The sequence below is a fragment of the Ambystoma mexicanum genome, chromosome 3q (genome assembly GCF_040938575.1).
Source record: "Ambystoma mexicanum isolate Mex_15411 chromosome 3q, UKY_AmexF1_1, whole genome shotgun sequence".
Taxonomy (NCBI): domain Eukaryota; kingdom Metazoa; phylum Chordata; class Amphibia; order Caudata; family Ambystomatidae; genus Ambystoma; species Ambystoma mexicanum.
This window is the reverse complement of record NC_090926.1, coordinates 1,168,323,641-1,168,345,861: the sequence shown is the minus strand read 5'-3', so window position 1 is coordinate 1,168,345,861 and position 22,221 is coordinate 1,168,323,641. Positions and strand designations below refer to the sequence as shown.

Below are 22,221 nucleotides of genomic sequence, written 5' to 3'. Positions count from 1 at the left end.
AAATTATACTATTATGAATCGAGAACTCTTGGCCATTAAGTCTGATTTTGAGGAATGGCGTCATTATCTGAAAGGTGCAAGACACACAGTGACAGGTTTGACAGACCATCGTAATCTTCTATTTTTGAAGTCGGAAAAAACATTAACATCTAGACATTTAAGATTGTCATTGTTCTGTGCTGACTATGATTTTGTGGTAACTTTTAAACCTGGAAGATTAAATGGGAAGGCAGACGCCTTATTTTATCAATTTCCTGGCTGCGAACAAGAGAAGGAGATTGATCAACAGCCTTTGATTCATTCTGAATGTTTCATTTTGGCTGGGATTTCTGAAGAAGCAGGTTTTTCGAAGGAGATACAGGATTTCAACACTCCCGAGCAGATGGATGAGTGGATGCGACAGGAACCGGTCAGGAGAATCAAGGATGGATTACCATATTGGGACACCAGGTTATATAAACCTTCAGAAAAGCTTTGTGAAAGAGTCTTAGTAGATTGCCATGAATCTAAGTTATCTGGGCATCCAGGGTTTAGGAAGACCTTAGAATTAGTCAGGAGAGACCTCTGGTGGGATACTATGAAAGTGGACATTTTGAATTTTGTTATGACTTGTGAAATCTGTGCTCGAGCCAAGTCTCAAATGTGTAAACCTTGTGGTCTGCTGGAGCCTCTTCCCATTCCACCACATCCCTGGCATACAATTTCCATGGACTTCATTGTAGATCTCCCCAGGGACCAAGGTTGTTCAGTAATCCTAGTGGTTGTGGATTTACTTATTAAGGAGGGACATTTCATCCCAATTAAAGGGGAGGTATCAGCAGAAAAGTTGGCACAAAGTGTCTCACAAGGTATAGTTCGGCTGCATGGATTACCTAGCCAGGTTATTTCCGGCAGGGGGTCTCAGTTTGTGTCAAAGTTCTGGTGGGCTTCCTGCAAGAGTTTGGGGGTTGAGGTAACGTTAACATCTGGTTATCATCCTGAGACCAATGGGTAGGTAGAACAGGTAAATCAGGAGTTGGAAAAATATTTAAGATGCTATTTACAAGCTTGGGACAGTTGGTTGGATCTCTGTTGGGTAGCTGGGTTTGCTTACAACAATTCCATGAAGGATTCAACTTTCATGTCCCTATTCTTCTGTAGTCGAGGTTTTCATCCTCGTTTTTTGAGAGAACAAGTTGATGAGGAAGTAGGTAGTCCTGCGGTGGAGATTAGGTTATAAACTATGAAGGATAATTTGGAGCGAGCAGTTAAAGCACTCCAAGTGAATAAGGCTAACTATAAAGAATTTGCTGATTCAAAGCGTAAGCCAAGTCCAGTTTTCCAAGTTGGGGATACGGTCTGGTTCTCCACTAAACATTTGAGAATGAAGGGTCGAAATAAGTTTAGCCCACGTTTTGTTGGGCCCTTTGATGTGGAAACTGTGATCAATCCTGTAGCTGTGAGATTAAAATTACCCATAATTCTTAAGGTACATCCTACTTTTCATGTTAGCCAATTAAAACTGCTCCTTGCTGGTAGAAGATTAGGTATTCCCCCCAGTCCAGGTTTGGTTGAGGAACAATCTGAAGTGTTTGAGGTCAGAGAGATTTTGGATTCTAGGAGGTGCAATGGGAGGTTACAGTATTTAATCGATTGGAAGGGTTTTGGTCCTGAATAGCGTTCCTGGGAAGTTGCTAGTGATGTTCATGCTCCTAAATTGGTTTCCAGGTTTCACAGAAAAATCCTTTCAAACCTGACCCTGGGGGAGGTCTTGTAGAGGGGGTACTGTCAGGTCCCTGGGAAAATAGTCACTACTTAACTGTTAGGTCCCTGGGAAAAAGACATCACTTTATTTTCATGTCAGATCCCTGGGAGAATAGACATTATTTTATTTTCATATTTAATGATTTGTTATTCTCAGTGAAGATTCATTGGAATGTTTGGGCCTTAACTTTTGTCTTCAGAATACAGGTGAAAACCTAAGCCAAGATGGAGCGAAGGAACAGGAGTCGTGATTGGTTGAAAGAAAAAAACAATGGATTGTTTCAAACATTCTAAACTGCCTTTCACTGCCTTTCATTTGAGATAGCTTGTTTGTAGGTCGTGTTTTAGTTTGCTCCTGAGTTTTAGGCCTAGGTATTCAAGAAAAATCCCATACTGGATAAGAAGAATGCAGAAATCAAGACAGGATTCCTTTAGTGAAGAAGAAGTCACTGTTGGGAAAAGAAGAAGATTGGTAGTTCAGTTTGATCTGCAGTTGTTAAGCTAAGTACTTTTCACTAATTCAGTTTTTAATTCAAAGATAATCTTTGTTTTCAAAAAAGGAAACTTGTTTGCATAGTTCGTATTGTGCTGACTGACTTCTTGTGCACGTGATTGTGGGTGTAGCACTGAGAGATTTGTTCGGATAATCTCTCTCATGTTTTGTTTGTTTACCTTGCCAGGCGTTTTTCCCCACACAGCTCCGGAGATCACGAAGGAGATTAGCTGTGATGGAGCGATCAGCTGATCTCATCTACTGCGAGAATCGGGCTACGTTTGACACAGCGACGCGTTCCTCTGAGATGAGGCAAGGGAAGTACCACAGGAATTCCCTTTCCTTGGCAAGGTAAACTAGCACGATCTTTCTTTTTGGGACTGCAGTGTAATTTGATTTTTTCTGTTCTACGAAGCGCAGTGACTGAGTTACAGCGTATTACTTCCTGCTAGAAGTAATTGACTTTAAATCTGTTTGGAGCGCATTACGCGCAGTGATGTCCTGAACTGAAGACTGCAGTGAAATGGTAAAAGCCCAACAAACATTTGCTATGGAAACAGTTTGTAAATGTTACATTTCTTGTTGTTAAAAAGAAAGACTACGTGGACACTTTAATTCAGTGCCTGTTAATTCATGGTATGCATTCTTAGGATGAATTCAACCAAGAGACATTTTTTTGAATTTCTGTGACTACAGCCAGAAGTCCTGTTTTCACTAAATGGACACTTACTGGCAGGAGTCTCTCTACAGTGGACATTGTGGTAGGAGGAGCTGCACAAACATTCCAAAACATCACTCGCGGCGCGGAGTGCGCGCGGAGTGAAGTGGAGCAGAAGTGGTCTGGCGTGGTCCGGCGTTGGGCCAAGGAATAAGGAAAACCACCGGACTCATTTTTAGCAATCGGCAACAAGGTACGGTAAGATTCTAATCTGTATACGACACTTACCTTCACCAAAACAATCAAAGAAACACACCAACGGTGTCTTTTCGGTCGTAACACCACCTTATCCACACCCCTTGCCGCACCCCGTACCCCCCACATTTGTCATCACATGGAAGGAGAAGACAGCCGCTGTCTTCGCAGCTCAAAGAATGGAGGTGGGTTGCCGTGCATGAAACATCAGAAACAACAAAGGGACGTGCACATCATATGCAAACTTTCAACATGTTCAATACGCGAGCTGACAACAGTCATAATTGCGATGGACCTAATGCTAACATACGTACAACTTCCAGCGTACTTAACTCACCAGATGTCACAGAAGTGGCGCGCTGAAAGTGCAGGTGCCAACGACGAAAGGATCTAACAAAAGAGCCCAGACGCAGAACGCTTCCCCATACAGCACTGCTACGCTGCTCTCGGCGCTGTCTCCTGGACGGGAGGCGGGGCGTGTCAGCGCGGATGCCAACGAGGAAAGCGCAACGGCGTGCGCTGAAGATACCGAGGGTGGCTGCAGAGCAAGGCAGATGAAGACACCGGCTGCAGTCCACCGAGCAGGAGTAGGAAGCCCGGAGGAGGTGGGCCGGGCTCGCGGACGCAAGCAGAATACTCCGGAAGCCATCATGGGCTATGAGGCATGCACGCACAAGGAAAACCAAGTCGACACACAGTCGAGGAGTGCAACAGTAGCACCAGGTGCCCTGAGTATCAAGGCACAGGTACATGTAGACAGCAAAAATGTGGAGGCACAAAACACAGCAAGATCCACAAACATAGACAACACCACAACTGGGGAGGAACCCATGGAGAATCACTTATCAACAGAAGAAAATCATAAAAAGAGACCCAGGGAGCCAAAGGAAAAAACAACGTGGAAATCAACCTCTCAAAATAACACAAAACAGCACATAAAAAAAAGGGACATTTACAAACAAAAACAATTGCAAACCACAAGAACATTCAACAAAGCAATAAAGACGGCTCAAACAAAAACATACGCACTTCAGCAGCAAGGAAATTAAGCTCAATAAGAATGCTGACAGACTTCTTTGAAATTCAGCTGCTAACCAAATCCAAAAGATTCAGTGAACTTTCCGTCGCAGAAATACTTGCGGCTGTAAGTGACACCATGCCACATGCAAAACAGCGCAAAACGAACCACACGACTGGAACCGGGACGGATCCTGAAGCAGCTATAGAAACACAAACTACAGTTACAGCAGACAAATCAGGACCAAACAAATGCAACCTAGACATGGAACATGCAGATAACAACGACAAGACTGTCACAAGTGAATTGCTAAAAGAGAAAGCACAAAGCGGCACACAAAACAAAGCAGAAGAAGCTGCGATGGCACATAAGGAAATGACGCCACCTGTGCCAAACTACGCACCAAAAACGAATGACGAACAGGGTGCACTACAAGAAGCACCCAAGGAGCCACTAGATGGGGAAAAAAGCAGATAACAACAACAAAGCTGCCAGAAGGGAAACTCCAAAAAAGAAAGCACAAAGTGGCACACAAATAGAAGCTGAAGATGCCTCTATGGCACACAAGGAAATGACGCCATCGGTGCCAAATAACGTACCAACAGCGAATGCCGGACAGGGTTTTCCACAAGAACCATATAAGTAAGCAGAGGCCGAGATTAAGACGTTACACGCTGAAAAGGAAGCAACTGTCAAATCTACATCACAAAAACAATTTGCAACATCTCAGTCCCCAAAAACAGGGAGAAGCGAGATGGGAGCATACAACAACTCTGCGCAAAAATAAGCATCAGCAAGTTCACACCCAAGAACCATACTGACTTTAAGTGACCAGCAGAACTCCGAAGGACAAAACGAACAAGCGGAGCAGCAAAAAAATGGGACCTACCAACCAGATTTAGAAGACTATGTCTCACCATTGAAAATACAGAAATCCAGTAGCCGGCCTCGAACGCCAAGAAGGAGACACAGTGACTTTCCCCACGTACATGGCAGAAACATCATTCCTCAAACACCTAGCACATCCCAAGATCATACGTCAAAGAAAGCTGACATATTAAGCATCATGTGAGCCATCACAAATGCACTAAATCCCTTTTGCAAACTGTACGAGGCAATAAATGACACAGCAATGGATCAACAAGGCATCTTATCCATGTTGCTGACAAAAGTCCCGCATTTAGAATCTTACATAACAGCAAACAAAAACAATCATGACAACAAGGAATACATTGATCAAACAACCGACAAGTTGACGAACAAAATCATAGCCGCAGGCATCGGGACAGTGCAGCCAGAAGTGAAAGACAAGCAAAATAACATAAAAGAAGCTGAAACACAGACCAAAACAGTTATCGATTTAACGATGGAACAAAAAACAGCAACAAATGTGAAAGCTCAAAAACAAACAGAGGAAAAAAGCAAAAAAGGCAGCGGACTTGACAAGCAGCCCAAGAGCACGACAAAACACACACCATCGGTGGTCCTGGTACTAAACAAAGCACTTGTGAACGACGAACGAAATAACGATGTCGCAGATTCAACATACAAAATTTTCGAGACAACAAACCCCAAAGATAAGATCAATACTGGTAGTGTAAGAATCGCAGAAAGAACTGCAGCAGCCGCTAATAGAAATTTACCAACCAACATGCACGCCAATCAGCTGGTGGACATAGCTGCGAGGACGAGCACTCTACAGGCAGCAACGGCACTACCAAATGAAAATGGAGTGCAAAGGAATCCCCAAAGGCAAATGGAGGTTAAAGAAAACAGGAAAAGGTACAAAAACGGGGCAGAAAGTTCAGAGGTGATAACGAACCAAGCAGAGACATCAGATCCTGATGACACACTAATGAATCTCAGTGTGCACACAGATGACATCGACAATCCATCCATGACGCCAATACACCCAAAGAAACTGATAGAGAAGAGTCAACAATCAGTTTATGAGTCGTCCCCAGACATGAAAAGGGACAACATCAAAGCAGTCAAAGATCGAGATTTTGAAACCCTCGAAGAGAAACGAAATCGTTTAATTTACCACCTACAATCTGGTGAGGCGCAAAAACAGAATATGGGAAAGAACACCCCCGCGAGAAACGTCAACACAAAAGCAAAATCTCGCAACCAATCTAAAAGCACCAATGGTGAAGCACATAAACATACTGATCAGACTCGAACAAAGAGTATGAGCATAGAAGGAAAGTCGAGATCTAAGCAACCACAAGACAAATCCCAGCGACAGTTCTACGACAATAAAGAACGGCAACAAAGAGATCCACCCGAGAGGAAAGTACCAATGAAATCAAAAAGACTCCATGATAAAGAAAACAATAACCACTCAGACAGGAAAACATTTACAGCATAAAAAGGAAGTTATCCTAACACAAGCTACGTGAGAAGAACACACGAGAGTGCTGAGAAAGTCAAAGCAAACAGTAAGAAGGAGTTCAGGTGGACAATCAAAATGACACAAAGGAGCAGCAATAAAGAAGACGTCATCTTAAACAGAAGAACCATCTTGGCCATATTACATCAAACAACCAATTTGCAAAGGCTGAAATCAGAAGACATACAAATCGTGGAACCCTGGCACACCGAACACGGGGCAGTAGCATTGCTACACCTTAACTCCAGCACGGCGTACAAAATGATTCAAAAACATCAAGAGGACATCTACAACTATGGATATCACTCAGAAGAAATGATAGAAAGCAAACACCAACTAAACATAGAAACGCTTGAAAGAAAATCTGAAATACAACTTGATGACAGAAAAATCAAGTTATACAATAAGACGCCAGTAAACAAACAGAAAAAGGTCAACTCACAAAAAGAACACGTGAGAAAACAAGCCCACAAAGTGACACAATCGACATAGGGTAGAGAAAAGAACCCAGATCAGACAGTGTGATACAAATAAACAAAGTCCAATGCAAGACAGAACAGAAGAGAAAAAGCAAACGAACAAAAGAGTCCCCCAAATGAGAAGGCGATAATAAGAACAGTGACGCAAAGAGTAGACAACAGCACGATCATACAGAAAAAAGAAGTGCCACAGAACACTAAAACGGGGCTGTGGGCTTGGCTACCAATGGCACTGTCGTTGCAACATAACAAATAGTAATCCTGGCAAGCCAAAACGGCGACCAGCGACCAGCATGATGAGCGGGCCAAAACAGTAAAGCTATACTCATGGAACACACAAGGGCATTTACATCTGACCACATCAGGGGAACCCAATCTTGGAGAATTTGACATCATATGTCTCCAAGAGACATGGCCGCAACAAACGCCAACGATGGAAGGCTATCAGATCATCTTAGCACCAGCGGCCAGGGGATGCAAAGGACGTCCAACATCAGGACTGATGACGGCATGCCGAAACGGATGTGGAGCATCAATTGGCAAAACACTAACCGCCAATCAATTAATTTTGGCCGTACTACTCATCTGGCAAGACGAAAGCAAACAAAAAGTGGGAAATAAAAAAGTCATCATAATTAACACATATTGGAATCCGGCAATAATAAGTGCAAAAAAATATATTGCAACGTGCGAGGACGCAATTGAGATAGCCATGATTGAGCATCAAGCAACAGCAATACTCGTGTGCGGAGACCTAAACGCAATTTGCAAAATGACAAAAAAAAGCAGGTACGACCATAGCACAAAAAGCCACAGAACAACGGGGCAAAGAATGGCTCAAGTTTTGCACAACGCGTGGATTGCACAACTTGGACGAGGCCCTTCCGGCTGCAAACAGAATACCAACTCCCATCAGCATCCACGATCGATTACATCTTCGTTTCTCAGTCATTACTACATAACATCCAAGAGTTTAAGGTGCGCCGCACTGCAATGAGTTATCACAACCTGTTGGAAACATCATGGCTCGTAGAAACAAACAACATCACTCAAAACTTGAGAGTTGAGCCCAATGCACAAGGAACGCGAATAAAAATAAGTGCAAAGGACATTATCAAAGTAACAGCAAAACACGAAGAAGTTTCATCGACGTTAACAGCTGATACCATTGATTACCAACCCTTGCTAAACCCGCACACGCGTCCAAACAAAAGAAGTGGTCAAACAACAAAAAAGGATACAAAACACCCATATAACAAAGAACTCATCGAAAAAAGACGCGAGTACAGAAAAATGCTGCGCATGGCACGCAAAAATTTCACAACTGAAGCACTAGCAGTAATTATCGGCATCAAGTCAAAATACACAGCATGGGTAAGAGGCCACAGGCACAAACTATATCAAGCGGAGGCAGAACAAATCACCAAAGCACTTATCACGAACAACAGCAGGAATTTCTGGACGCTTCTAAGAGATATACACCAAACCTTAGAGAAACAAATTCTAAATAACATAACATAAGTCAACATGTGTGGGAGAAACACTTTGAAACAGTTTTTAAAGCAAAAACAACTGAAATTAGCAGCGAGCAACAACCTGAAGCAGAAACAACTGAAATCAGCACCGAGCAACAACTTGAATCAGTAAACTGGGTCAATGTAGACAATAAGGAAGAATTCTGGACACAATAAAGAAATTGAAAAATTCCAGGGCGCCTGGCCAAGACGGCTTCACAAACGCTGAATTGAAGACATACCCAAATGAATGGGCCAGCTTCATTGGTGCCATATTTCACCGCTGCACAGAACTAAAGTCAATACCCAAATCATGGACCAAAGCCATAATTGTTCCAATATACAAAAAAGGGAACTTAACGGATCCTACAAACTTCCGTCCTATCGCTTTATTGGACGTAATCGGCAAGGTATACGCAACGCTATTAATGAAAAGATTCCAAGTGTGGGCTGCATCTGCGAAATGCAATGATGACTATCAAACTGGCTTAAAAAATACGCAGGAACTACGTGCAACATTATTGCGTGCAACATACTAAAAAGCAAAGCTCTACAAGATAAACAGCGCCTATTTGCAGTCTTCATTGACTTCACTCAAGCCTTCGATCGAATTGAGAGACCGCTCTTATGGAGAAAACTGAAGGAGTGGGACTTCCCAGAAGGCATTTTAGCCACCATACAAGCTCTGCACTCCAATACTTCAATGAGAGTGTGTCTCAGTCGGGAAGGAGACTTGTCAGGCGAAGTCAAAAGCACACGCGGAGTGAAGCAGGGCTGTCCACTGGCCTCTGCGCTGTTCATCGCCTACATCGGTGACTTCCAAGAAATCCAAAAAACAATAAGAGTCTTTCCGACAAAAATTGGAGACACAGAAATTGGTCACCTGCTGTACGCGGACGATCTCACCATCTTCGACCAAACAGAAATAAGGCTAGAAACGCAAACTAACCGCCCTACAGCAATATGCGACGAGTAATCATCTGGAAATCAACATAAACAAAACAAAAGTAATGATTTTCCAAAATCGCGACAAAAAAGCCAGCAACTTCAGATGGCAATTAGGCCAAATTGAAATTGAGGCTGTCGACTCATTCAAATACCTCGGAGTATTCCTGGACCGCTCACGTCAGGAAAGCACAATGCAAATGGAACTGTTTGAAAAGATAAACAAACTAGCGGCACAAGCAAAAGTCATCGACGGAAAATTCTCACTCGTGCCAACACTAAACTTCTACAAAATGAAGGTCGTGCCTACAGTCACTTATGGGATGGAAGCAATGCCCACGATGCCAAAGCAAATATGGGCAAAACTGGAGGCCCGGTTTTGACGAAAGGTACTGGGACTACCTCAATCTACATCAGGAGCAGCCATCCGGCGGGAACTCAGTCTCCAATCACTACAATGTACAGTGGTGTGCAACACCATCATGCTTTTTAGGAAAGTCAGAATGGACACCAGTAATAGGATCTTCAATATGATCAAATGCGAAATGGACTGCAAAAGCAGTCATCTGCTAACAGTATGGCAAGAAGAAAATCAAGAAGTACTACATGACATAGCATCTGACGAACAAGAACTGATTGAAAATCCATGTAAAGTTCTAAGGAAAATAAAAGACGCAGATTGGGCAAAGACGATAGACATCATAGTCAGTTTACAACTTACCTCTCACTTACCATGCAACACAATGAAAAGAAATCAGTTGCAGAGCTTTATAAACCAATTCCCAAACAGACAGGCGAGAAACTTAATTTTGCGAGCACGACTCAACTTAATGAAAACCAACGAGATATTACACATCAGGGGACAAGCGCCAACAAATGGCTGTCGTTTCTGTGGCAACACAACACAACCTGTCAAAGAGACAATAAGACATCTCCTCATGACATGTCCAGCAACAGCTGCCAGCAGACAGCAGTATCTGTCCCATATGGCTGGCTTTGACATCGCAAATGAAGAAAACACATGGTGGTGCAGACTCATTGAAGGTGACAAAACCACATGGAAAATTGCAGCAGCTAAAATGCTGGAATATATTGAGCAACACCTACTTAACAGCAAGGTCTGTTAGCGAACATCAAGTCAGTCTAGACATTTGACAACGAAACCACGACACAATGAAGTGTACACAGACAGTGAGAAATTCGCCAGGGAAACAAATGTTACGAATTGACAAGCAAGTTTGTAATTGTAAAAAATCTTATTTGATTAAACAATAAAAAATAAAAAAATGGACACTTGTATAAGTGCTGGTGAAGATTCTTTCTGAGCTAAAATAAGAAACTCTCTTTTTGAATACTTTCTACCCAGTACTTGCAGTTATACCAATTATGCACAAACCAAAGAACTCATTCTGTTTGAGACTGTTCACATGAATCTAACTAATAACTGCTTACTTGACCATCTCCAGTTGAGAACAAAAAGGTACACAATTTAATTCTAGGAATTTTATGTAAAATAAGAATTCCAAGATTTAGCGCAGGTACTAGAGAAAGGAGCTGGGAATAAAGAGAATAATGAGCAAAACAAGTTGAAAACAAGAATAAGAATCCTCTAGGCAGTTGGAGATGTCAGGTAATTATCCAATATAAAAAGGTCAAAATGATGTTTTAGATGGCAATGTAAGAATATATTTCATATTGTGTGAATCTCTTGTCTATGCAGATACCGGAGGAAGATTGAGGATCCAGTGTCTGAGTTTTTTATTTTCTCCACTTCCACTTTACCCCTGGAGTGTTGCGGCCTTAGCGTTTTTTTAGGTCAGTGGAGTGCGCAACATCTTTGTGGGACTGTGGGGCTCAGCATCTCCTGCGTTGGATTGAAGAGATGTCATGACAATGCCTCTGACAGGCGTCGGATCGGGCCACCAGAGCTATGGCAAGCAACAGTGCACCGCCCCCCTGCCCAGCTGCATCCTCATCGCCAATGTTATACTTAGGCTTGCCCCGGGACTTCCGTGTAAAGGCCTTACCCCCCCCGTACCTGTAATAAGCACACAGACACAGATCTTCCTGTCATGGGCTCCTGACGCGCACTACTCGTGTCGCAGGACCGCCCCCTTTATTTATATGAATGCGCGATGGCAGAACGCTGCGGTCGCGCCATGTGACTTCATCACAAAAACTACTAGCCGCATGGTGAAATAACTCATCAAACTGGCCCACATTGGCCAAAAAAGTGGCCCACTTTGGGCCAAAAAAGTGGCCCACTCCAGTATTTTGCATTCTTCATTCGGGCATTGCCCTTTAGGCCAGACCGTGCCTACATGGCATGCCTAAAACGGCCCTGCACCCAAAGTGCCACGCCAAAGCGGCCGGCGCCAGATGCGCTGCGCCAAAACACTGTGTACCGGGAAAGGGAGCAAGCAGAAGTGTGACCACAATTAGATAGAACCGACGGGACTGGGACTCTTCTTCCCCTCTCTCTCAGAAGAGATCCCCAACATTTCCCAGACTATTTGAGGTAGCAATAGTCTGTCTTTGGTGTACAGGAACCCCAGAAGTCTGCAAAAAGATAGTAAAAGAAGATCAGGTTTTGCCACCTTGAAATCAACAACGCAAGAAGATCGGCAAAAGGTGTGACGGGGTTTGTCAACACCCTCCAGACATTAAGAGTACCAAGCGAATGTATAGACTATACCAAACTCAAATACTCTGGGAAGGCCTATTGAGGATGGGCGAAAGGCAGGCTATATTTATTTTTTCTTCAAGTATCTGTCTGATGTTATTGGGCCCATCCTGTGTATCCTATCCAAAACAAATTAAGTGAAACAAAAATATATTGAGAGACTGGATTGAAGCTCAGTGAACAGGGACATCATTTACGGGTCGCCAGAGGTACCAACTGCGACCTCTGAGCTCCCCCAATGAAATTGCTGGATAGGGGTGTGGTTATACCATCAAAATAAGGCTGGAAACATTGTATTGCAAAGGCCCAACAGCCATGTCAGACTCCTCAGCACAGTTCATCCCGGAAAAAGTAAGCATATCTGTTGAATTAAACAAGTACATTGGAACAGCCTTGTTCATGCTTGTTTAAAGGTGGTCGAAAGAGCAGCTGTTGGAATTGAAATAATATGCCTCCTATCGCAGTATTTGAATGTGTGTTGGCCTACGCCAAGTTGTCTAAAATATCGTGTAAATGGATTCCGCGGCAAGGTCTTGACCTTAACGAAAACTGTGTAAGTCGCCATCTTGGATTTAGCCGTCATTTTAGGTTCTCTTATAATGTGGAAGCCACCCTGAACATCAAAATGGAGCCCGAATGACATTCTGAGTGAGATTCTGGCCGTTGTGACCTCCGCACACATGAATAAGTAATATGCCTGCAGGCCACTTGTTGGGGGTCATGAACTGAGGCCTTGTCCTATCCCTGACCTATGTGTAAATGAACAACTGTATCAGCGGAACTGATCAAAATGCATACATTATGGGATTGACCTGGCAAGGAACCCTAGGCCTGGTCTCAAGAATGGTTAACCCGCGAGGGGGTTGGCCAGAGCTGGATAAAGAGTATAAAAGCACAAATATTCCAATGTACGGTCTCTCTCACTAACGCAGTGAACTCTCGTTGAAGTTCGTTATGTTACTCTGAGAGCCGAATAGCTATCCGTTTGTCAATTGACTTTTTGGTAACTGTTGTAGCTTTTAATAAAGCACTTTGTATGTTCTTTGTAACCTGTGTTGGTGTGTTTCCTTTGGGCTTCTCAGCCTCATATCAATTTCTTTGTTTTCACACAGCCAGCTGCGTTAATCAGGGGGCAGCCGGGCCTACCTAGACCAATGTTTACCTCGACAGCTTTGTGCACTTGTCGTGGGTTGGCTGAATGTCCTTTTCCTCCACAAACTCCACAGTGAACTGTGCTTTATTGTTCACTAGTCCTGGCTTGGAGCAGTCCTGATCCCTTCTACCTGTGATGATGTAAGCATGGCAGCGCACGTGGGAGCGTGCATACTACGTCATGAAATGAATTAAGATGCAGGCAGGCAGAAACCAAGTAACTCTCCATGTGAGTTATTTGTATAGAAGTTAAGCCTTCCCTCAGCCCCATGGCGTAGGGGCTACACCAGGCGTTGTCACATCGCAACGCCCACACAAACGGCTGAAGGCCGCGAACAGGTCACAGCCCTTCAGAAGGAGGGTGCCAATGCACATGGGCCCGGTCTACAGGGGAAAATGACCCCAGGTGCTAAACCTGGGCCCTTTGCTTGTGGGGGCGTTCCTGAGGAGTTAAAAGAAACTGTTTGAGTGGCGGGAAAAGGGGCTATTTCTCTCTTTATGATCTCAAAGAAATGAAATCGGCGCATCTTAGGCTCTCCAGGGATTTTAATCTAGTTCTTCTTTTAGATTCCTTTTTTCCGGTATGAAGGACATTTGATACGAATCAGGCAGTGATCACGAAAAATGAATACACTTGTGAATTCTGCAACAGGATCCACCATGGCCAAGCTTCTTCCTTCATGCTTCTGGAAGCTATCCTCATCGGGCCTTTCAAGGGAGAGGAGAAATGCATTTCAAAGCTGTGTTTTTCTTGCCTAACCTCCTCGGATGCAGACCGTCATTCTCCAACTACGGCAGCCAAACAGATGAAGTGGCCGCGATACTACAGGGTCGGACTGTTATTCCATTCTCATCGGTGTTATGCCTGGGTTTGCGCTACATCCTCGCCCCTCCCGTCCTTTTGAATACTTCTGCATTTTTCCATCCAGTGTCAAAACCATAGGAAATGCTAGTGTTCACTTCTTTTGCAGCAGGCAATTTGGGAAGGACCTAAATGTAGACCAAAAGTGACCTGAACCGTAGTCGGCAGGATTTGAATCTGCGCGGGGAGACCCCAATGGATTTTTAGTCCATCGCCTTAACCATTCGGCCACGACTACTCATGGAAATTCCTGTCTCACTTGGAGCATGGCACCTCAAAGGCACTGAAAGGCAATCATGCCCATTCCCTTTCTTGCCCCCCCCCTTTCTTCCCCTTCTCCTTGACCCGTGCTTTCTACTCCCAAATGGATTGCAAGACTCTGCCTGTGCATGAAATCAGAAATGGTGGAAATAGCATGCAGACGATTTTTCAGGAGGGTGAAGCTAATCATTCCTCCAGCATATACAGCACTGATTTCTCTCTGCCTATTAACAAATGTTTTAAAACCCCAGCCAACCTAGTGCAGGGAACAGAAAATGGTTTTCACTGGGATTACTGGACTTTTCCCAATAGGAGAGAGTGAAATCGAAGGAACGTGTCTCACAGCTCTTGCCATTTCCTTTAGGTTGCATGGGTCTTGTCTCCTTCCTCCCTTCTTGAGGCCTGTGTGCACAGGGGCAGCTGAGCCAGCCACACAGCTTGCTGACTGCAGGCCGCGTCACTAATAACGACAAGGTAGAGCATTCCCCACTTTACAAAGAGATACACGATATATCAATACATCCATTCCTATGCTAGTCCTCTGTATTTAAAAAAAAGAGTGCAGGCTGCTGCAAATGACGCTTGACTTGGCTAGAGGAATGCATGCCATTCAGTTGTCAGTGTGCCTCCAAGCTGCTGTCCAGCCTAGGCTGTCTGCTCAAAACCAGTTTCTCTTCTCTGCCAAGCTCAGACTCCGTCCCAGGGCCTGGATACTGCTGATGACCCGCAGGGACAGCCAGGGAGCCCCAGCCTCACCTTTACAATGTAGCCAATCCTTGACCTCAGCCCCATCTTGCTGCTGCAGCTGCAAATAATGTACCAGTTGCCTGGCAACATGCCTGGGAGTGGTCTGTGTCTATGCAAATTAAGTTCCAGGGTCTCGCTGGGAGATTGTTTCTGCAATCCCAATGAACCAACACCCGAGCCCCTGGATGACAGCTGCAGGTTTCAGCAAAGTCAAGCCATGTCACGTAGCTTTAGTAGGACCTTTGCCAGGGGGCCCCAATGAGCACCTCACCCCGAGTGTCTGAGATGCAGAGAAGAGCCAGCTCCTTCCCTTATAGAGAGGTCTTGGGCGATCGTGGGCAGATCGAGAGGTAGAATCCAAATATGACAGGGCTGCTTGTCACCTTGCCTTTGGGCTGGCATATCTGAACCTCTCTCTACGCTCTTTCCTTCTGGGTGAAGGCTGTTCTTCAAACCCATGGTAGGCAGGCATGGGACCTGTCCGCAATCTCTGGGTCACAGGGTAAAGGACAGCCCTCAGTGTTCATGACACTGGAGACACTGGGGGGGGGGGCAGGAGGACCCTCACTCCCCGACTCCCTAACACAAAGGCTGAGGCTGCCAACTAGGGTACCAGTTCCTGCCTCCTCCATCTCTCCAAACACCTGTTGCAAAGGAGCAAATGAGACAGGGAGTCCGAGCCACTACAGCAACAGACTATGCGTGACTGTGTCATGCCTGCATGGCTCTGCCTTTGAAATACTTTTCTCTCTGCCCCTCTGTGATCCCTTCCACATGCCCAAATCTTGATCAGGCAGCATTTTCGATGGGGGAACCTAAAATATTGCTAAATGTGCACCAGAACGTAGTCGGCAGGATTCGAACCAGCGCAGGGACACCCCAATGGATTTCGAGTCCATCGCCTTAACCACTCGGCCACGACTACCCATGGGCACAAAGACAGCAACACCCCTACACACAGAGGCTCCTCATTTCTCAGTTGGCTCTGCCCTGCTTGTTCCACAATACGACCCATACTTTCCACCCATCTGCTTTGTCTCCTTATAGAGTTCCTTCCTCTCGAAAGTCCCTACGAAACCTACCTATTTTTTCCTTGCTAAACTTAAGGAGTTCAAAGAAGCAGTTTAAGTGGCGGGAGAAGAGGCTATTTCTCTCTTTATGACCTCAAAGAAATAAAATTGGCGCATTTTAGGCTCTCCAGGGATTTTAATCTAGTTCTTCTTTGAGATTCTTTTTTCCGGTATGAAGGACTTTTAATGCGAATCAGGCAGTGAGCACGAAAAATATGAATACACTTGTGAATTCTGCAACAGGATCCACCATGGCGAAGCTTCTTCCTTCATGCTTCTGGAAGCTATCCTCATCGGGCCTTTCAAGGGAGAGGAGAAATGCATTTCAAAGCTGTGTTTTTCTTGCCTAACCTCCTCGGATGCAGACCGTCATTCTCCAACTACGGCAGCCAAACAGATGAAGTGGCCGCGATACTTGTCGGGAGAATTCTCATCTAAGGCTAATTTCCCTTACCTATAGAGTCCCCCAGCAGCTTTGCTGCATTTGAAGGGTTTATTTTTTTCTCCTGCTAAGAGTGAGACTCTTTTTTTTCCCCACTCTTAGACAGATTGCTGATGTGTGTTTTAGGCTATTTTGTGTGCTTATGGTCTATGGGGTTTTCTCACCCTCATAGGTATGATCTTTTTACAGGTGTGTTACACAGCACCCTCAGTGCAGTAAGACAGGGGTGTCATAGAGACCCCCAAACATAGACTCCATACCCTGTGACTGACTACTGTCTCCCAGGGCATGTAAAGTTACCATTGACTTTACTAGTCAATAGTTATGAACAAAACCAGTACAACCCATCTTACTATGGAAGTACTGGAATGGGTTAATAGTTTTTCCCTAGTGTTCATTTTCGAGAGGGTACCGTCCATTCCCTCTCTCCAAAGTTTCTGGCTGGTGGCAGTGGTTCCTACCGTAAATATTCGATCGCGAATATTTTCCTAAGGGATTTTCCCATTGTTCGAGGCTACCACTTTTACTGACAGCCTCTAACATACCGCCGGTTTATTTTAATATTAACTTTACTCCGGTAGGTTTTTATTGCCAGATCTTTGATAATATTTCTTTCTCGTGTCTTTCTCTGAAATCCTAAACCAGGTCGGGGATCCTTTGTTCGTCCTTTTGGCGGGCTTCTGCACAGAAGCCCTCTTTTCGGCACCACTGAGTCTGGGGTAGACAAGATGTGTGGGAGGGGGAATAGGCACCCTGGACAGGGTTACCTAGGCAACCAAAGTCACACTCGTCCCTGATAGGTTGGGGGTTATCCCTTCAGGATAGCCACCCCACTGTGTGAGTGACAGCTAGGCTGTATGAATGGGTTTTTTTTTCTGCATAAAAGCAGGGTCCTGAGTACTGGAGGACAAGACTTCGCCACTGGAACTAAGAAACCCGATGAGGAGAGAAGCTGAAGACATCTGCAATGAGTGAACCACCGGTGAAGCCCTGCTGCAGATCCTCACCACTTTTCTCCAACGACTCGAGAAGATCTTCACCTGCAAGAGTCTTCTTCCCTTGAGCTGGTGAGGCCAACCAGTTCGCCAATCGCCTTCCAGGACCTGCCTAGGTCGAATCGCCAGTGCCAAGCGCTAGGAGACCGGATTGCCAGGCACCTGTCCACCACGACCGCGATTTAAAGGAGCGTACCTTTTATTCCGTTTTGGCTTCACAGCGGCTGGCTTTATCCCTGGGCAGTGCAGTATCGCGAACCTTCCTCCACGACGAGAGTCTCTCTTCCTCTGCTGGATCTCCTGCACTGCAGGAACTGCCAGGAACTATCGCCACCGCAGGAGCCTCTTCCACTTTCATGGTACATTGTTCCGCCTGGCCTCCCGTTTCGTTGGGTACTGGTAAAGGTGTTTTAAATCCTTTACGTACCTCCTAGGTTGGCCGCCCCTTTTGTCTAACATTATCTTTTTACATCTGCAACCGCTTTTTCAACTTGTTAAACAAAGACTTGACTGCAGCTACTAGAACCGTTTCATCCTTGGCACTTGCCTTTTACCATTGACTCTGGCACAGGCCTCCTCTAGATTGTTTTTTACTAAGAAATGTGTTGGTGCACCTAAACTCTTATAACCACCTTTTCTTCCCATTTCTATATTGCTGAAGTGCCATTTTGCTCGGTTTTCACCAAAGTATTGCTTATACTAAAGTATTGCCTTGCTTAACTTGTTCACAATCCAATTGGGAGGTGTTGCTGTTGTGTTTAGGAGTCTACATCTGTATGACTTGTCCTTTCCATCCCTCTGGAGAAATTGTTAGAGTGCCATTTCTGCTTGGTTTACACTGTGCCGTTTTGCTCAGTTTTCACTCTTGCTCAAACTTGTCTACAATTTAAATATGGAGTTGTGCATACTTTTCCTGACTGGTTTATCTTGCATTAATGATAGTGATTTATGTGTGAACTCAAGAGTGTGTAAAATAAAAATATATATTCTTTTTGATACAAAGCTTTGGTCAGTGTTTGCTTGTTCCATAGTATTGTAGCCCTATTGTGTAAACCCTGAATACTGCTCATCTCCCTCTTGAGATAAATCTGACTGCTTAGCCACAGCTACCAACTAAATCTGTGTGGTACAGACTGAAACCAAAAGGGATTTATTGCATATACCTTCAGTCTTAATCTTCTGTAGTGCTCCCTAAGGGAACTGTATAGGATTCTGCTTAACACTGGTGTACAGCGGTGAGGATAAAAGTATTGGATTCACATTTTAGAGTGCTGCTAGTACCTTGGCTCAAATAACCACAAGGCTTAACATACACTAAAAGTGAATTTTAAAAAGTCAAACATGGAAAGCTATAGCCAGCACACCCTCCTTGTAAATACTGCTGATTATTTAAGGGATATGTGCAGACAGAAAAGTCTTCCTGTCAAAAGCAAGAAATCAGAGTTGATAGAAAGATTGTTAGAAAACTAAAGTCTGGAGAGTGGGGCTGTAGTGCCTACTCCTCCAGCAAATGTAGCAAAAAATAGGATGATAATGTTGATGATGTTATTGTTGAAGCAAATGAGAAAGAGGAGGCTCACAATGTAACCCCCTCTGGCCCTCTGCCTGCTCAAAGGCCTCAAGCTTTGGCTACTGGACCATTGTCAGGTCCCACATTAAGTCCTGAATTTATTTCACTAGAAAACATGAGGCTTGAACTTGAATTCAAAAGAATTGGTGCCCAAACTGAACAGAAGCATCAAGAACTAAGGCTCAAAGAAATGGAAGTCCTCCTTTCGGCGCCTCTATGTCTGGGGTAGACAGGATGTGTGAGAGGGGGAATAGGCACCCTGGACAGGGTTACCTAGGCAACCCAAGTCGCACTGTCCCCTAATAGGTTGGGGGGGTTATCCTGCCAGGATAGCCACCCCACTGTGTGAGTGACAGCTAGGCTGTATGAGTAGGGTTTTTTCGCATAAAAGCAGGGTCCTGAGGACTGGAGGACAAGACGTCGCCACTGGAACTAAGAAACCCGAATAGGAGAGAAGCTGAAGACATCTGCAACGACTGGACCGCTGGTGAAGCCCTGCTGCAGATCCTCACCACTTTTCTCCAACGACTCGACAAGATCTTCACCTGCAAGAGTCTTCTTCCCTTAAACTGATAGGGCCAACCAGTTCGCCAATCGCCTTCCAGGACCTGCCTTGGTCAAATCGCCAGTGCCAAGCACTAGGAGACCGGATTGCCAGGCACCCGTTCACCACGACCGCGATTTAAAGGAGCGTACCTTTTATTCGGTTTTGGCTTCACCGCGGCTGGCTTCATCCCTGGGCAGTGCAGTAACTCGAACCTTCCTCCATGACGAGAGTCTCTCTTCCTCTGCTGGATCTCCTGAACTGCAGGAACTGCCATGAACTACCGCCACCGCAGGAGCCTCTTCCACTTTCAAGGTACATTGTTCCGCCAGGCCCCTCGTTTTGTTGGGTACTGCTAAAGGTGTTTTAAATCCTTTACATCCCTCCTTGGTTAGCCGCCCCTTTCGTCTAACATTATCTTTTTACATCTGCCACTGCTTTTTCAACTCGTTAAACAAAGACTTGACTGCAGCTACTAGAACCGTTTGATCCTGGGCACTTGCCTTGTACCATTGACTCTGGCACAAGCCTCTTGACTCTAGCTAAATCTGTTACAACTGCCTTCTCTAGATTGTTTTTCACTAAGAATGTGTTGGTGCACCTAAACTCTTATAACCACCTTTTCTTCCCCTTTCTATATTTCTGAAGTGCCATTTTGCTCAATTTTCAGCAAAGTATTGCTTATACTGAAGTATTGCCTTGCTTAACTTGTTCACAATACAATTGGGAAGTGTTGCTGGTGTGTTTTGGGGTCTAACTCTATATGACTTGTCCTTTCCCTCCCTCTGGAGAAATTGTTAGAGTGCCATTTCTGCTTTTCTTTCACTGTGCCGATTTGCTCAGTTTTCACTCTTGCTCAAACTTGTCTACAATTTAAATAGGGAGTTGTGTATACTGTTTTAACTTGCTTTAATGATAGTGATTTGTGTGTGAACCTAAGTGTGTAAAATTTAAATATATATTCTTATTGATACTGAGCTTTGGTCAGTGTTTCCTTGTTCCATAGTACTGTAGTCCTATTGTGTAAAATCTGAATACTGCTCATCTCCCTCTTGAGATAAGTCTGACTGCTTAGCCACAGCTACCAACTAAATCTTTGTGGTACAGACTGATACAAAAGGGGTTTTATTGCATATACCTGTAGTCTTAATCTTCTGTAGTGCTCCCTAAGGGAACTGCACAGGATTCTGCTTAACAGATACTACAGGGTCGGACTGTTATTCCATTCTCCTCTGTGTTATGCCTGGGTTTGCGCTACATCCTCGCCCCTCCCGTCCTTTTGAATACTTCTGCATTTTTCCATCCAGGGTCAAAACCATAGGAAATGCTAGTGTTCACTTCTTGTGCAGCAGGTATTTTGGGAAGGACCTAAATGTAGACCAAAAGTGACCTGAACCGTAGTCGGCAGGATTTGAACCTGCGCGGGAAGACCCCAATGGATTTCGAGACAATCGCCTTAACCACTCGGCCACGACTACCCATGGGCACAGAGACAGCAACACCCCTACACACAGAGGCTCCTCATTTCTCAGTTGGCTCTGACCTGCTTGTTCTACAACACGACCCATCCTTTCCACCCATCTGCTTTCTCCCCTTATAGAGTTCCTTCCTCTCGAAAGTCCCTACGAAACCTACCTGTTTTTTTCCTTGCTGAACTTAGAGTTCAAAGAAACTTTTGGAGTGGCGGGAGAAGGGGCTATTTCTCTCTTTATGATCTCAAAGAAATGAAATTGGCGCATTTTAGGCTCTCCAGGGATTTTAATCTAGTTCTTCTTTGAGATTCTTTTTTCCGGTATGAAGGACTTTTAATGCGAATCAGGCAGTGAGCACGAAAAATATGAATACACATGTGAATTCTGCAACAGGATCCACCATGGCGAAGCTTCTTCCTTCATGCTTCTGGAAGCTATCCTCATCGGGCCTTTCCAGGGAGAGGAGAAATGCATTTCAAAGCTGTGTTTTTCTTGCCTAACCTCCTCGGATGCAGACCGTCATTCTCCAACTACGGCAGCCAAACAGATGAAGTGGCCGCGATACTACAGGGTCGGACTGTTATTCCATTCTCATCGGTGTTATGCCTGGGTTTGCGCTACATCCTCGCCCCTCCCGTCCTTTTGAATACTTCTGCATTTTTCCATCCAGTGTCAAAACCATAGGAAATGCTAGTGTTCACTTCTTGTGCAGCTGGTATTTCGGGAAGGACCTAAATGTAGGCCAAAAGTGACCTGAACCGTAGTCGGCAGGATTTGAACCTCGCAGGGAGACCCCAATGGATTTCTAGTCCATCGCCTCAACCACTCCGCCACGACTACTCATGGAAATTCCTGTCTCACTTGGAGCATGGCACCTCAAAGGCACTCAAAGGCAATCATGCCCATTCCCTTTCTTGCCTCCCCCT

The 22,221-nt window shown here is 44.7% G+C and overlaps 3 non-coding genes across 3 annotated transcripts; all 3 read right to left on the bottom strand.

Moving 5' to 3' along the window:
- Positions 1–14,350: 14,350 nt before the first annotated feature.
- Positions 14,351–14,432, bottom strand: TRNAF-AAA (transfer RNA phenylalanine (anticodon AAA)). The gene has a single exon. It is a non-coding gene; the product is annotated as a tRNA-Phe (tRNA).
- A 1,613-nt stretch (positions 14,433–16,045) lies between these two features.
- TRNAS-CGA (transfer RNA serine (anticodon CGA)) lies at positions 16,046–16,127 on the bottom strand. The gene has a single exon. It is a non-coding gene; the product is annotated as a tRNA-Ser (tRNA).
- A 5,092-nt stretch (positions 16,128–21,219) lies between these two features.
- TRNAS-CGA (transfer RNA serine (anticodon CGA)) lies at positions 21,220–21,301 on the bottom strand. The gene has a single exon. It is a non-coding gene; the product is annotated as a tRNA-Ser (tRNA).
- Between the last annotated feature and the right edge of the window lie 920 nt (positions 21,302–22,221).